The sequence below is a fragment of the Ambystoma mexicanum genome, chromosome 8, assembly GCF_040938575.1.
Source record: "Ambystoma mexicanum isolate Mex_15411 chromosome 8, UKY_AmexF1_1, whole genome shotgun sequence".
NCBI lineage: Eukaryota > Metazoa > Chordata > Amphibia > Caudata > Ambystomatidae > Ambystoma > Ambystoma mexicanum.
This window is the reverse complement of record NC_090929.1, coordinates 1,146,220,633-1,146,237,451: the sequence shown is the minus strand read 5'-3', so window position 1 is coordinate 1,146,237,451 and position 16,819 is coordinate 1,146,220,633. Positions and strand designations below refer to the sequence as shown.

The following is a 16,819-nucleotide window of genomic DNA, read 5'->3' as shown; positions in this document are numbered from 1 at the left end:
TTATGTGGTTGTTTTTGGGGCATTCAGGGTGTCTGAGCTGGTGGGGGGAAAGGAGGGGAAGGTGGTCTGTAGTGGGAGGAAATATATTTCTTGGAAGAGGTGGTGGATATTAAGATTAGGAGGTCAAAGACAGATCAAAAAGGGAGGGGATGTTGGGTGTTGCTGGTGTGGGGTAGCAAGGAGCTGTGCCCGGTTAGGTCAGGTTTGACTTGGAAGTAGTTATGTGGGGGTAGATTGGGGTTGGTTTTCATGCATGAGGATGGGACAGTAGTATCGGCGGATCAAATGTTGGGAGTGTTGAAGAAGACTGGGGTGGCTGTGGGGGAAAACGCAGAAGAGTTTGGAACTCATTAATTCAGGATGGGGGCGGCATCTGAAGGCAGTCGGTTGGGGTTATCGGAGGATAAGGTTAAAAGCTTGGGTCGGTGGAGGTCAGGGAAATACAATGGGTATATTAGGGACCTGGGAAAAGGGGCTGTCAGAGGGGAATAATGGGGGAAAAGGGGAGGGTTGGGGGGGTTCCGGGAGGTTGGAGAGTGGAAAGTGACAATGTAATTTCTTTTGCAGATGCGGTTTGGAGGACGGGGGAGATGCCGCAGATTTGGATTGTTTGTCATTCAATTGTGTGAAATGGGCGGGGAAGGAGGCAGAGAAAAGGATTTTTGGTACTCAATTGGGGTGCAGTTACAATGTAGCGCTTGTGAAATGGTCGGGGTTAGGGAGGCTTCAATGGGATCAGCCGCTGCCCATGTTGGCGGGGCTGAAGGAGCGTTATGGGGTCCCAGAATGGCTGATAATACATGCAGGGAGAACGATCTGGTCCGAGACACCGGTGTGGCTTTGTTGAGGAAAAAGAAGAGGGATTTGGCATGGATCAGGGAGATATGGCCAAAGGTGAGTTTGGTATGGTCATGGTCTAAGCTGCTGCCAAGGAGAGTATGGAGGGGAGCGGTAAGTGAGGGGGCAGCAGAGCAGACTAGGAAGAAAATTAATAGGGAGATGACAACATTTTGTAGTCTGGCGGCGGTGCAGGTTCTGGCGCACACAGAGATAGTTTATGAGGATTTTTTGGTTTTCCCAGAGGATGGCGTTCATCTGTCGGTTTATGGTAACAGTTACTACCTTTTGGATATGCAGGTGCAAGTGCAGGAAATGATAAGGAGTTGGGGTTAGAAGGTAGAATGGTAGGGGTGGGGCAGAAAGAACACCTATGGGGAGGGTGTTTCTGATGCCGGGGGCATGGCAGCACGATGGGGGGGGGGGAAGAGCACGGGAAAGTATGGGGGTGGTGCTGTTTGCGCAATCGGGCCACCCCGGGGGTGCAAAGAGGGGAACAGGTATTGAAGATGGAGGGGCATGGTCCCGGGGAGAAGATGGAGAAAGCGGGAAGGAAGGCTGGAGAAGTTGATAAGGAGACAGTAGGGAGCAAGGAATAGGTAGGGAGGAATTTAAACTGTCTTATTTATTTAATTGTTGGGGGAATTGAAATGTTTAATTATTCATTTGTTTGGCAAGTTGTTAAAAACAGATATGTTAGTCTGTAAGGCCAGTGAGGCAGGTTAGCGTTGATTTGTGAGCTTTGGCCTGTCAGATTAAAGCAACCTTTTCCACTACAAGCGAGTTTGGGTGTTTTGTGCAGTAAGCCCAAAATTGCTGTTATACCTTTCAGATTGGAAAGTTTAACCGTGGAATCTTACTACAATATAAAACATTATAGGGGGTTGCAAAAAAATAATGTTCAGACACTGGACATTCACTCAGAGGGTTTTTGCAAAGGGGCCAGGAATTGGACAAATTAAAGTTTGAAGGCAGAGGGAGTCGCACTTGGTGCTGGTGTGTGTGTGTGTGTTTAAGTGTGTTTTATTTACTGTGAAAACATTTTTTGTGCAAAGGTAGAAAACAATTACTGTAGCAATAATGAATGGCAAAGTCAACAGTTCGGACATGTTTCTAGTGAAAAGGTTTTCTTTACTGCATGTATTGCGATCTAATGCCCATGTACATTCACAATGTGCCTAGCGTTACAAATCCATGTTCAAGTTACCATCATTTCATACGTTTTGCCAGGATATGTTAATAAAAAACATACCAGAGATACCGCTATTTATTTTATTTATTTATTTAGCATTTTTAAAGCGCGCACACAGCCCGCGGGCATTGGGGTGCTGTTACAGGAATTGTTTGTTTTTTAGATGCATAATTGTTTTTTTTTTGTCTTAGTTGCGTATTTATAATGCGCTTTAACACCCAGAGGTTTCTAAGTGCAGACCCGGGGATCGAACCTGTGTTGCTTCATGGTGTCTTGCTTCCAAGGCGAGCACGTTGCCGCTGAGCTATCATACAGTAAGGAACCTGCACCATTGCCAGGTATTCACACAAATGGCCAGCTTTTGCCATCAGGCAAGAGCAATTTGTGCAATTTACTAGGCATCTCAAAATGTTGCCATTGCACTTGCATTATGTATTATATGGTGATTTGTGTAGAGCTTCATGCAGGTGGACCAATTCTAAGCTCTGTATTAATGTGTGTTTTTAATTCTCCACTGATGGTACTCGATTCATCGCCCTCAGAATAAAGGAGGGCCTTGTTGATGTCAGGAATGGCACTCTGTTAAGAGTGGCACAGGACACCCAGAAAGGGTTTGGGTGGTTGTGCCAAATAAGGTGGACAGATAAGAACACACACAGCGGAAAGGAAAGAGAACGAAGAGTAAGCAAGAGTAGCAAGGGAAAAGATACAGAATGAATACCCTCTTGGGGTGTATGCAGATATAGGAAAAGAGTATTCTACGAACCTTGGAAATACTCTAGTCTTCTGCACAGTTTGCTATAACAGAGGCCCACGCTGTTTGCTCATGACTTGGAACAGCAGCTCTGGGTGTCTGTAATGTAGAAACAGGACAAGGGAAGGGGCAGAGGTTGACTGATGGGAACCAACAGACAAGCTCTGTACAAAAGGGTCTACAAACAGTACAAGAGAAGACACTACAGACAAATCCAGTAAAGGAGGTGATAGCAAACTAGCAGGAGGAAATGAAAGGAAAGTCGTGTAACAGGATAGGATAGCAGAGGACAGTAAGGAACAAGGTTGAGAGCTCAGAGGAGCAGGAAAGCAATGAGTAAGCCCACAGGAGTAGGACTGTAAGGTAGAACGCCCAGAAGAAAAAGGGCTTAGGGCAGCAGAGTAAAGCAGACTGCACGGCAAGGATCCCGTAAGGGCCGGGCAGTAAGGAGTGAACCCTGAGGGACAGGGCCGATGAACGTAGAAGGTAGCAGAGGACTGTAGAGAGCTGCTAGGCCGAGAACCCAGCGGAAAAGGTAGGTAGTAGGCAGCGAAGCGGGATAAGCTGCAAAGTAGGAAGGCCCAGAGGACAAGGGCTGTAGGTAGCCAGAGAGAGGTAGGCTGCAGAGCAGGGAGCCCCAGAGGACAAGGGCTGAAGGCAGCCGGAGTGAGGCAGGCTGCAGGGCAGGGAGCCCAGAGGACAAGGGCTGAGGCAGGAAAGCAGCGGAGCGTGATCAGCTGCAATGTAGAGGGTACGCAGGGCAAGGGCGGAGGCTGGAAGGCAGCAGAGCGTGATCGGCTGCAATGTGGAGAGCCCGGCAGGGCAAGGGCGGAGGCTGGAAGGCAGCAGAGCGTGATCGGCTGCAATGTGGAGAGCCCGGCAGGGCAAGGGCGAAGGCTGGAAGGCAGCAGAGCGTGATCCGCTGCAATGTGGAGAGCCCGGCAGGGCAAGGGCGGAGGCTGGAAGGCAGCAGAGCGTGATCGGCTGCAATGTGGAGAGCCCGGCAGGGCAAGGGCGGAGGCTGGAAGGCAGCAGAGCGTGATCGGCTGCAATGTGGAGAGCCCGGTAGGACAAGGGCGGAGGCTGGAAGGCAGCAGAGCGTGATCAGATGCAATGTGGAGAGCCCGGTAGGACAAGGGCGAAGGCTGGAAGGCAGCAGAGCGTGATCCCCTGCAATGTGGAGAGCCCGGTAGGACAAGGGCGGAGGCTGGAAGGCAGCAGAGCGTGATCGGCTGCAATGTGGAAAGCCCGGTAGGACAAGGGCGGAGGCTGGAAGGCAGCAGAGCGTGATCGGATGCAATGTGGAGAGCCCGGTAGGACAAGGGCGAAGGCTGGAAGGCAGCAGAGCGTGATCCGCTGCAATGTGGAGAGCCCGGCAGGGCAAGGGCGAAGGCTGGAAGGCAGCAGAGCGTGATCCGCTGCAATGTGGAGAGCCCGGCAGGGCAAGGGCGAAGGCTGGAAGGCAGCAGAGCGTGATCCGCTGCAATGTGGAGAGCCCGGCAGGGCAAGGGCGGAGACTGGAAGGCAGCAGAGCGTGATCAGCTGCAGTGTGGAGAGCCCAGAGGAGCAGGGCTGTGAGGCAGGGAGCCTGGAAGGCTATGGCTGGAGGCAGCAGGGTGGAGCAAGCAACAAGGCAGGGTCCAAGCTGGAGTGAAGGTAAGCAGCATACAAGATCCGTAGAAAGATGCAAAAGGTGGAGGAAGAACTCTCAGATGCAAGAGGCTGAGCCACTGCAGGCAGCAGCCTTTATACTGCCTAGCCCAGCACAGAGGCAGGCTAATTGGTTGCACCTGGCTAAACACACCTGCAGGCAATCGGCCACCTCCCTTTCTGTTCCTGGGCTGGTGGCAGCAGGGCAAGTCTCTAGGGCTTCTGGGGGGTGTAGTTCCATTGATAACCAATAGGAACAGCCAGGAATCAATGCTTGTAGCCAGGTGCATTATGGTATGCGTAGTTTGTTGGAAATAATAATTAAGCAGCAAAGTCTCGCAAATGGGAAATAAAGTTTCCAAAGTAAATATAGATAGATCCAAGAGTCTGTTGTAAATAAATGATAAACATATTGTCCAAATTGAGTGTAAATGGATGCGCCCATGGCGCAGGCATGACAGTATGCCCCTCTCCAGGCCCCTCTCCAGGTTCCCTGAAGACCAACCTATAGGAAGAATGTCTGTCACACCGTACAAGAGTCTTACTCCAAAAAGGCAAAACATGAAGCACCAGAAACGGGTTGCAAGGTGAGAGTCTTGAATGGCTGTAGAGAGTATCAAGGCGGTAGCAACTGGGTGTGTGGGTGTCATGAGAGAGCCAGCGGGCTGGAACGCACCTGAGACTGGTAGAGTAGAGTCTGGCAGTCTTAGTGCTATAGATACACCAGCAGAAACAACTGGAGCAGTAGTCTTAACAGGAAAACCCTTCGCTGACCCTGCAACAGTTAGCATGGCGGATGTAGGATCAGGAAGAGAAGGTGCTGAGGGATCAGGTTGTGTAGCAGAGGATTCTGCTGCAGCGAGCACAGCTGCAAAGGAAGTACAAATCTGGGCATCGGGAGCATCAGAATTAGCCGTGGCTTTAGCAACCTCAAGATTTGCAGCAGAGACTTGAGGAGTCTCAAATGTGGCAGGGAGTTTAGGAACCACAGCAGCAGGAAGATCATGAATTGCTGTTGGAAGTTCGGGTGCTGTAGCAGCTACAGACAGTTCAGGTGTTGCAACTACTGGTAGATCGGGTACCACAACCACTGGCGATTCAGGGGGTATCGAAGAAACTGAAGATGTTGATTGTTCAAGAGTGTTGTCTGATAGCACAGCCACACTTTGGCAAGCCCCGCTTGCCACTTCAGCATGCTCAGTGTGAACTGCGCCAGTCTCTTCGGCTGCCATTGTCATTTCAGAAGAGGTTGTAAGTGTGAGTACTGGACAATAGGCAAGGGTGAGGGCGGAACCATCCTTTGACTCAGAGGGATTTCCAATCAGAAGACCACCCTTGTTTTGTGGTGTAATGGCTGTGTGCGTGATTTGACCCACCGGAGGAGTTAATTCTTTTCTGTCAGTACAACAACCTGAGTTTCTGTGGCTGGAAGGTGAAAGAGCTGTGTCAGTCTTTAGAAGGGATACATATGCTATATTTAGGTCTTCCATCTGCTTGGTATAAGTCTGTATACCTTTCTGTATGGCAATTCCAGGCCTTATCATGTCGATCTCTAAAGATAAGATGTCAGGTGTTGGACATAGTGTCAGATGGTCTGGTGACTTGTGTCCCTTCATAAGATTCTTATAAAATGCAAATAAACAAAGTCATCATAGAGGTCTTCGGTCTTTCTTTTAAGGCGTATGAGTTGTTTGTGTAGCAGGTAAGTATCATTAGTTTGATCTAAAGCTTCAGAAGCTGGTTGTAGCAATGGGAAGACTGACCTTAGGGTTATTGTGGTTAGTAGATACTGTGGAAGCATTAAGACAACCGATGGTTAGTATAGGTCTTTTGTACCCAGGACCAGATGCACAAACCTCAGGATAATGACTGCCTTGTCCTGTCAAATAAGGGTTTCCAGCATTCTGGGGAGCTTGCCAAGCTGATCTTGCGCATATCACTCTGGCAACAGCGTATTCTGGTTTAGAGTCTCCCACAATGAGTGCTATATCCTTGGCTCTTGCGGTGTTAGAAGGCTTGTCAGAAGACGCAGGAGTGTTTTTCACTGTTTGGTTTAACAAGATCTGTAAGAATTCATTATCTTGCTGTAGCTCTGCAACAGATAAGGACTGCGGGGTCATAGTCGCAGATGTCATAATAATTGTACATGGAAGAAGGGTCAGCTAGCCAGTGAGTATAGTACTGTGTTTGTAAATCTTTGTTTACTGAGGCGAGACTGTCCTTTAGACTAAGGTTCTTGTTTGCTGTCTTTAGGGAAACCATAGGTTTATGCAAAGGTTTCTTTACCCGAAAGGAAAGCATCTTTGTTCTGTGTGTGCCTTTCCGGCCTATGGAACAAGAAATTTTTTGCTCTTGCATTCTGTCAGGGATGGCACTTTATTAAGAGTGGCACAGGACACCCAGAAAGGGTTTGGGTGGTTGTGCCAAATAAGGTGGACAGATAAGAACACACACAGCGGAAAGGAAAGAGAACGAAGAGTAAGCAAGAGTAGCAAGGGAAAAGATACAGAATGAATACCCTCTTGGGGTGTATGCAGATATAGGAAAAGAGTATTCCACGAACCTTGGAAATACTCTAGTCTTCTGCACAGTTTGCTATAACAGAGGCCCACGCTGTTTGCTCATGACTTGGAACAGCAGCTCTGGGTGTCTGTAATGTAGAAACAGGACAAGGGAAGGGGCAGAGGTTGACTGATGGGAACCAACAGACAAGCTCTGTACAAAAAGGGTCTACAAACAGTACAAGAGAAGACACTACAGACAAATCCAGTAAAGGAGGTGATAGCAAACTAGCAGAAGGAAATGAAAGGAAAGTCGTGTAACAGGATAGGATAGCAGAGGACAGTAAGGAACAAGGTTGAGAGCTCAGAGGAGCAGGAAAGCAATGAGTAAGCCCACAGGAGTAGGACTGTAAGGTAGAACGCCCAGAAGAAAAAGGGCTTAGGGCAGCAGAGTAAAGCAGACTGCACGGCAAGGATCCCGTAAGGGCCGGGCAGTAAGGAGTGAACCCTGAGGGACAGGGCCGATGAACGTAGAAGGTAGCAGAGGACTGTAGAGAGCTGCTAGGCCGAGAACCCAGCGGAAAAGGTAGGTAGTAGGCAGCGAAGCGGGATAAGCTGCAAAGTAGGAAGGCCCAGAGGACAAGGGCTGTAGGTAGCCAGAGAGAGGTAGGCTGCAGAGCAGGGAGCCCCAGAGGACAAGGGCTGAAGGCAGCCGGAGTGAGGCAGGCTGCAGGGCAGGGAGCCCAGAGGACAAGGGCTGAGGCAGGAAAGCAGCGGAGCGTGATCAGCTGCAATGTAGAGGGTACGCAGGGCAAGGGCGGAGGCTGGAAGGCAGCAGAGCGTGATCAGCTGCAATGTAGAGGGTACGCAGGGCAAGGGCGGAGGCTGGAAGGCAGCAGAGCGTGATCGGCTGCAATGTGGAGAGCCCGGCAGGGCAAGGGCGGAGGCTGGAAGGCAGCAGAGCGTGATCCGCTGCAATGTGGAGAGCCCGGCAGGGCAAGGGCGAAGGCTGGAAGGCAGCAGAGCGTGATCCGCTGCAATGTGGAGAGCCCGGCAGGGCAAGGGCGGAGGCTGGAAGGCAGCAGAGCGTGATCGGCTGCAATGTGGAGAGCCCGGTAGGACAAGGGCGGAGGCTGGAAGGCAGCAGAGCGTGATCCCCTGCAATGTGGACAGCCCAGTAGGACAAGGGCGGAGGCTGGAAGGCAGCAGAGCGTGATCGGCTGCAATGTGGAAAGCCCGGTAGGACAAGGGCGGAGGCTGGAAGGCAACAGAGCGTGATCGGCTGCAATGTGGAGAGCCCGGTAGGACAAGGGCGAAGGTTGGAAGGCAGCAGAGCGTGATCCGCTGCAATGTGGAGAGCCCGGCAGAGCAAGGGCGAAGGCTGGAAGGCAGCAGAGCGTGATCCGCTGCAATGTGGAGAGCCCGGCAGGGCAAGGGCGGAGACTGGAAGGCAGCAGAGCGTGATCAGCTGCAGTGTGGAGAGCCCAGAGGAGCAGGGCTGTGAGGCAGGGAGCCTGGAAGGCTATGGCTGGAGGCAGCAGGGTGGAGCAAGCAACAAGGCAGGGTCCAAGCAGGAGTGAAGGTAAGCAGCATACAAGATCCGTAGAAAGATGCAAAAGGTGGAGGAAGAACTCTCAGATGCAAGAGGCTGAGCCACTGCAGGCAGCAGCCTTTAGACTGCCTAGCCCAGCACAGAGGCAGGCTAATTGGTTGCACCTGGCTAAACACACCTGCAGGCAATCGGCCACCTCCCTTTCTGTTCCTGGGCTGGTGGAAGCAGGGCAAGTCTCTAGGGCTTCTGGGGGGTGTAGTTCCATTGATAACCAATAGGCACAGCCAGGAATCAATGCTTATAGCCAGGTCCATTATGGTATGCGTAGTTTGTTGGAAATAATAATTAAGCAGCAAACTCTCGCAAATGGGAAATAAAGTTTCCAAAGTAAATATAGATAGATCCAAGAGTCTGTTGTAAATAAATGATAAACATATAGTCCAAATTGAGTGTAAATGGATGCGCCCATTGCGCAGGCATGACAGTTGATGCCACCAGGATTTCATACTTGTCTCATGCCATTATCCTATTCCCAAAACCAGCACGTTTCACACAAGATATCCATTCGAATCTGGCAACCATTTGCCAGAAGTCAACATTGTATGACCAGGGACTCACCCCATTAGATAGCTTTGCCATTACATGCATAGGTACTCATGCCATTTTCTCGATCATGCCATCCTGTACTTGGATACTCTCCCCATATACAAGGTTTTCCATTAAATATTCACGCACTGACATTGGCAAGTGTGGTTATACTTTGTCTATATACACAGATCATGTGGCAACATAACTGCTTTATTTATTTAATTTATTAATCATTTGTTAGGCGCCTATACAACAAAATGGTGTTTCCAGGCAACACAAGGCAAAGTGGGGAGGGAACAAGGGGGAGTAAATAACTACAATCCCAATATTTGAGTAGTTTTATACATAACTCTGCAGTTTTAGATGCTGAGCAATTAACAGAATTTCTAGCGGGGAAGAAACTTTAGCCACAGTCGCTGTGCTAAAAATATGACAAGAAGCAAGTTTGATAAATTTGAAATATCGCTGGTTTGATTTTGATGATGGTATGTGTGTTTTAGATAGTGCTCAATGTTTATATTGTTGATAATCTGGTATGGTTGTGTGATTTATTTATTGATTTGCATTTTTAAAGCACTCACACAGGGCATCGAGGCGCCGTTACAGATTTTTTTGTTGTTGTCTTAGTTGCATATTTATAACGCGCTTAAATACCCAGAGGTTTCTAAGTGCGGACCTGGTGTCGTCTTGCTTCCAAGGCGAGCACGTTGCCACTGGGCTATCCTGTAATGTTCCTATCCTCTTAATGAAAGTATATTTATTGTTGTGTAAGGTTGTCTGTGCACTACCAAGATCACACTAAAAAAAAAAAAAAAAAAAAACATATACAATCGTGGTCCTACTAGGCCTTGTGACATTCGGACGTGCAAGTGCAGTGAAGAGAAGTGCAGGAGATATGGGAGGGCGGCGAGGGGGGCTTCAGCTCATAGCCTACCTACTTCTCTGGTCTTCCCCTAAACTGCTTTGAAGAAGTGTCAAGGCATTCTTTACAACCTTAGTCTACCCAATATAGCTGGGAACTGCCTTCTTTTTCACCAGTGCCTATCTTTTTCTCGTTATGTCACACCCATCTTCCATTCTTCTGCCGGAGCATTTGTAACGGCCTCTGAGCGCTGTGTTCACCACCTGAAGAGAGCTACTGGCTCTTGATACACTTCCAATTGAGAGCAACTTTGTTGGAAAATAGATTACGCAGCAGCAAAAGATGCTTCTGCGGAAGCATCATCTGGGAGAGGGCCCTTTATTCAGACAATGAACAAAAACATGAGATAGAACGAATTGCCTTTTAAAATATTGCTGTATACGGACCCTTATGTTAAAGCCAATAAAACAGTATTTAAATTGTAATAATTACATTATTTTGGAGAGGGAGTGCAGTGCGGGGTAGCAGAAGATGAGCAAAGTGGAGGGGATGTATGCTGGTGTGTCGCCCTGGGCACAATATTGTCTAGAAACTGCCCTGTATGCTCTGCGTATGTCCTTTCGTACTCAGAGCAATATTGCAGTGGGGATAATTACAACATCCCCTTGCATTAACGGTACATCAAAGCTACGAGCCTTTGCAGTAGACCAGTACACAGGGGGGGAGGGGAGTGCAGAACAAAAAGTGGGGGGCTCATTAACATACGCAATGGGATGTGACATCACCAGAAATTAGCACATCAAGGTTAAATATGCAAATTCCATTGCACAGGAGGAATGACATTTTCATTTCATAAAATCAACACACACACACACACACACACAAATCCAAGAGGGGATATTTTCTTCTAACACTATTTTAAAATGTTTAAAAGGTGTACATGTTTTAAACTCCAAGAATCAATACCAATGTTTTCCATGGAGCATGTAGTCTCGAAATGTGACATTTCACCTTTGTTTGTTATATTTCGTCAGGTTATATGGTTTAGTGGTCAAGTGTCCCGCATGAAAATCTAGCTACAGCAGTTCCGAATCCCCAGGTGGATGTAAATTCATAGATTCCAAAAAGACAGTCGTGAGAGTTTCTCATTTTGTACACGGCCTCCGGACGCCGCCCACCCCCGTGCAATATTATTATATATATACACATTTAACATCTATTTCCAATATGTTGTCCCTATACCTGCATCGCACTTTGCAACCACGCGTGGCATGTAGCGCTTACATGAACGCCTATAAAGTAAACACGTCACTGTGTATATATTTCATGCTACGTCTCCACCCTTAACATTTCAATGTGGGAAGAATCCAGCACGAGATCCTACTCCTGTACGCGAATGGGTTTGTGGGGAGGGCTCATTCCCAGCTTTTCGCCGGCCAGGTCAAGGGGGGCTCTCGGGAGATCTCCCCCATATTCATGCTGCCAGCCCAACACTCTTTGTCTACCCAGGAGCAGCATACACCACTAACTGCAGTGCCAACAGGTTAGGTCTAAGAGGCATGGACCCAGCACCCTCTGGCACAATGTGCACGCTACAGCTTCCAAGAAATTAAACTCGTAGAAGGGTCTGTTCTGTGGCACAGAAATAGAGGTGCTGCCCAACAACTGCAGAGCTGCGCGGCAGGTGTATTGGAGGCTCCGCTCGCTTCTTCGCCAGAAACACGTTTCTTTCGAGTAAGGCGCCTGCGGGATGCTCGAAAGTCGGACACATCGCATGGGTTCACACACGAGCTCAAATACGCTGCATGTTTATGAACAGAAACACTCTGCTCTGCTGAACTATACTACGTTCTCTTCCTTGTATTAAACTAATCTTGGCTATTGGGTCTCTGTGGCCCTGTGGCACTGCTTCTGGTCGCCATGTTTAAAGCAAATCTTAAATATTTACCTGGGCGTGCGGGAGCGACTGAGCGCGTCTGTGCGGGACAGCTTGTCACTTTTTTTTTAAAGTGCGCTCCACAATCTCTTAACAGAGCTCCGTGCGAACCACGCCCCCCGCCTGCGAAAAGCACCCACGCAATCAACACTCGCCTCAAGCCTGCCCCTGAAGGTGAGCAGCACCCAGACCCCATCAACACCTCTTCGAATCGTCCCTGGGGAGTCAAACACCTCCCAAACCTGCCCGTGGAGCCAAACCTCTTCTCAATCCTGCCCCCTCGAGCTATGCGCCTCCCTGAAACCTGTCCTGTGCCGTAGCATCTCGACAATTCGAACCCTGCGGAATTAATACACAATTACTCGTGCTCTTGAGTACACATCACCTCCCGAATCCTCTCCAGGGATTTACACAACTCCCGCAGGCTTCCCCGCGGAGCGTCCCTAACCTGGCTGTCCTGCTGTTCCCAATACGTCCCTAAACCTATCCGTGGTGCCCCCACGGCTCCCTAATCCTGCCCTAGAAATTCAACACCTCCCTAATCCTGCGTGTAGGGTTAAACACGACCCTAATCCTGCCCTGGGGAGTTAAACGCGCCCCTAATCCTGCCCTTAAAAATTCAACACCTCCCTAATCCTGCGTGGAGGGTTAAACACGACCCTAATCCTGCCCTGGGGAGTTAAACGCGTCCCTAAAGATTCCCTGAGATTACCAATGCGCCCCTAATCCTGCCCTTAAAAATTCAACACCTCCCTAATCCTCCTCTGCCCAGGGAGTTAAACGCGTCCCTAATCCATGTTGGGACAGTTAACAAGTCTGCGAGGCTGCCCTGAAATTCCCAACACGCCCAAACGCTGTCCTGGGGTGCCCCAATCTCCCCAATCCTGCCCTAGAAATTCAACACCTCCCTAATCCGGTGGGAGGGTTACACACACCCTTAATGCTGCCTCGGGGATTTCAACAAATCCCTAATACTGCCCCCTTATAGCAATGCACCGTTGCTCCCCCGTCCACCCCCCAACCCCCTCAAAACCTTGCTGCGCTGAACTTCTCAAATCGTGCGTGCTGCACGAACGTTAAAGGGTCCCAAATACTGTTGCACATTTCACCCACTCCCCAAAGCTCCCACTCTGCACACGACTCCATCACGACTGCACCTGTGTACTTTGCAAGAGGCGGAGCAGGTTATCGTGTGTAAACAACAAGGCGCAGACAGATAACGTGTTTACGCTGTTTTGTGACCCCCAGGCTATTGCAAAAGTCATTTTTAAAAAACAGTTCACTGTCGGTGGTTCTTCATTATGACTGCGACGTGAAGCGATTGTTTCCCCGCACTCTGCTACTTTGAATGGTTGACCGATAAATTACCTATACACGGTGGCATCTCCAGGAATCAAATTGAGGGGATGAGGGGAGGGGCAGAGGGGGCCACAGACAAAAGTAAAAGGACCTCCTATAAAAGGGCAATGTGTATGCTTTCCACAAATTGACACGGGCAAAGTAGTCCAAAGTGGCCCTGGGGAGGTAAAAGTCCTGCATTTATACAGCAAGCAATTCTGTTGTATATTTGCTTATATCTTGATGTTAACGATATTGTCTCATCCTATATGGATATTGATAAATTCACTCCTGGTTTCGGGCCTTCATGGGAAATATGTGCAGATGTTACCTGTGGTCATTGGCTGGCAATGGACACCTGGCCTTCATGGGAAATATGTGCAGATGTTACCTGTGGTCATTGGCTGGCAATGGACACCTGCCATTTTATGCACGTTGAAATGAAACAGTGCACATATTGTGTTCCGATCCCATTTGCTGTAGGGGGCCTTTCACAAGTGTGCCATTAATACCCACGGTTCGCAATGCCTTTTTGTGCATCTTGCATCTGGCTGCTGATGCTTTTCTGGAAGGTCCGTGCAGATCGCTGTTAGGAAAGATTTCTCTTTACTGCACCTTTCCTTCCATGTTTATGGAACCCCCACACTTTTTGCTTTTACTTTTTAATCTAACCTGTACTTTTTGCAGTGCAGTGAAGGCTTAAACTTTACTACACTGGCTTTTGCTCATAGGTCATGGGGAAACTGACATGTCCTTCAGGCTTTCAGTTCTGAGAAACATTATTTCCCTTAGTCGTGTTGGTGTGTTACTACTTTTGGTTACTTTTGTATCAGTTGTGGTAACTTTTTATCATTGTACAATACATTTTACACTACAGTACAACGGGGTACATTTTTGTTTTGCCCTACACTAACACTGAGAAGATTTTTGGTTACTCTAGGTGTGCTAAAAGGATTAGCTGGGGGCAGCAGTGACTTTTTCCCCACTTTTGGGGATGTTTTGTTTTAGCCTTACCCGTTTACCATATTTGGCTAATAACTTTGGCTACTGGTCAAACATGACCGGGCCACAAGATTTCTTTCGCTTGTCCTTTTGCCATCTTGTTCTTTAGCCTTCTTCCTGGACTGAGAGGCCAGAAGATCCTTATAAGGACTTCCAGTGCCTGCGAAAGCAGAAGCTTTTGGTGAGCAACTGGAGGGCTGTGTGTGTTTGCTGGCAGGATGTGGGATGCGACTGTCAGCATCCTAGCATCGAGGGGACCTGAGATCGGAGGGAAAGTCTGACCGCAGCTGCTGAGCCCCTTTGCGTCGCTGTGCTGTGGTGACCACTGTCCAAAATCCCTTGCCTGATGTGGTGACCACTGTCTGAAATCTCTTGCCTGACCTGAGTTTAGCCCTGAGAGGGGTCCTGCATTTTTTTTTTTGCTGTAATCTTCCATCGAGAGTCCTTGCAACAGTGAAAGAGACCAACCAGAGATCAGCCATAATCTGCAACCCCTGTAAATCGAGGACTGCGACTTCAGCGAGAAAAGTAACCGCGGACCCTCTTCCTTTGTCCTGCCAAGTCTGGGGAAGAATCAGAGTACGGCGGTAAGTTACAGAGCTTCTTACCTACCCCTATACTCCCACTATAAGTAAATGGGCTTATAATAAACCTTTATTCTAACAATTTTGGCTTTGCCAGTGCTTGCTTGCGCAAGACCTCTGAAAGTTGTGGCTACTTTTGGTAGTTAGTTTAACTTGTACCCTAACCAAAAAACGGGGAGAAGGGCCCCCAAATTCAGAATCACAGATCAAAACAAACAAAATGAAAATGTGTTAGAAAACATGAATATTTTATTTAAATTTCATTATTTGTTTAAAATATACATATTAAATCTTATTTCGAGCTCATATCTATTAACAGCATTTTGTTAGTAAGAATAAAGTGCATGGTCAAACGAAATGCTTGTGTAAAAACAAGACTGATCATTCAGTCAATACTAACTTAATGCTACCGAGCTGTCTGGCCGCCAACCCGGATGAAGGGGATCATCTGACTGGTGGTTAGAGGCTACGGATGCATTTACCAGTTTAAGAAAAAACACAAGTACATAAACAAAACAATAATGGTTTCTTCTAAAACTAAAAGGGGTGCTGTATGTCAACTACTAAACTGTCATGACCTACTATATGCACTAGGTCTGACATGAAAAAAAGAGGTTGTTTCGATGGTATGGAGCATCTAACTGTTTCACGGTTGATGCCATGGGCATAATTTTAGGGGGGGACAGGGGTGTTTGTCCCCCCCAACTTTCATGGCACACCATTTTGTCCCCATTAATTTGGCTGGGGCACCTTTTCTTTAGATGTCATATCCCCCCCCGACAATTTCAGTAAAGTTACTGCACTGGTTGATGCCCATCTTCTTCAGGACGACACACTCCCATCAGAATATTTGCCACTAGAAATTTTAATATATATATATGGGGCAATAATGCATTCGGCTATGGAAATTATGCAAGCTGAGTCCGTAGTTATGCCTAAAACATCATAAAAAGAGGAGACAAAAAAGACAAAAAAACGCAGTCAAACAAACCCATGAATGGTTATAAAAACAAGCTAAAAAGCTAAATAAACAAACAGAGAAAAAGTGATCTGTGAATAATGAAGAGGATGCCCGCCTCCCTCCGAAATTGTCCAGAAAAGACCTCTATACTTTTGGATGGTAGAAAGTAGGTTTTAACAATTGAATTATCAAATTACCATTATCTCAACCTTGAGCTGGTCGTCTCTTCCCGAATATGAATCCTGGGAAATAAATGTGGCCCAACAAGGCAAGTTCTCTACAAAGTAGAACTGCAAGAACAAGAACAGGAACATGTTATAATACGGGAGGGGTGATAAATAACTAGTAGCCCCTCCAAAAAGCAGGGGTTACTCATGGAACAGGAGCCCTTCCCAAAGTAGCAAATTTAAAAGGTTTGTTCAGGGGATGATGCTCACCTGAGTGATAACGAACAGAACAAAGTAGAATTTAGCCTCAATATTATATCGCAGTCAGCGATTAACAATGGCACCTCTGAAGTGATGTGACCTGCAAGGGCAGAATAGTATCCAGCATGGTGTAATCGGCGCACAAATAGCTGCAATGATACAAAAAGACAATGTAAGCAACTATTTGAAAATTGCATAGCAGGTAGTATTAATATTGTATCTAGACAAAGGATACGGTTATTATGGTTAATGCCCAGGACTACGTGCTGATGGCCAGAGATGGCCAAATTATGTGCCCTTGTGTTTCAAACAATGAGGCAGTATATGTACTGCAGCAGCCACAGAAAGTGCGGCATTGAACAGCATAACATGGGAAAACAACAGCGGTTTCCCAATTATTTAAAGAGCATAAAGTAGCACTTGTACGCAGAGTGCAAGGTTATGTCAAGAATCTCAGCATGTAACCAAGGCTATTACGACCCATGCCGGCCCGAGCCCCTGAATAGGGGCAGAAACGGCTACAAGAAAACACAGGTTACAAATGCCGCCGCTGCCGCACATGAGTCTCAGCATATAGCTGAGCGCCTTGCAAGAGCTGAAAAAACAACCCTAGCAACCCGACTCACCTTGAGTT

General features: G+C 47.9%; 1 protein-coding gene across 1 annotated transcript in view; it reads right to left on the bottom strand.

Annotated features, from left to right (window-relative positions):
• Positions 1 to 11,929, bottom strand: part of RHOBTB1 (Rho related BTB domain containing 1) — a 760,683-nt gene extending 748,754 nt beyond the window's left edge. The window contains exon 1 of the mRNA XM_069611207.1: positions 11,885 to 11,929. The gene's annotated coding sequence lies outside the window, so the exon portion shown is untranslated. The remainder of the gene's footprint in view (positions 1 to 11,884) is intronic.
• Positions 11,930 to 16,819: the final 4,890 nt, after the last annotated feature.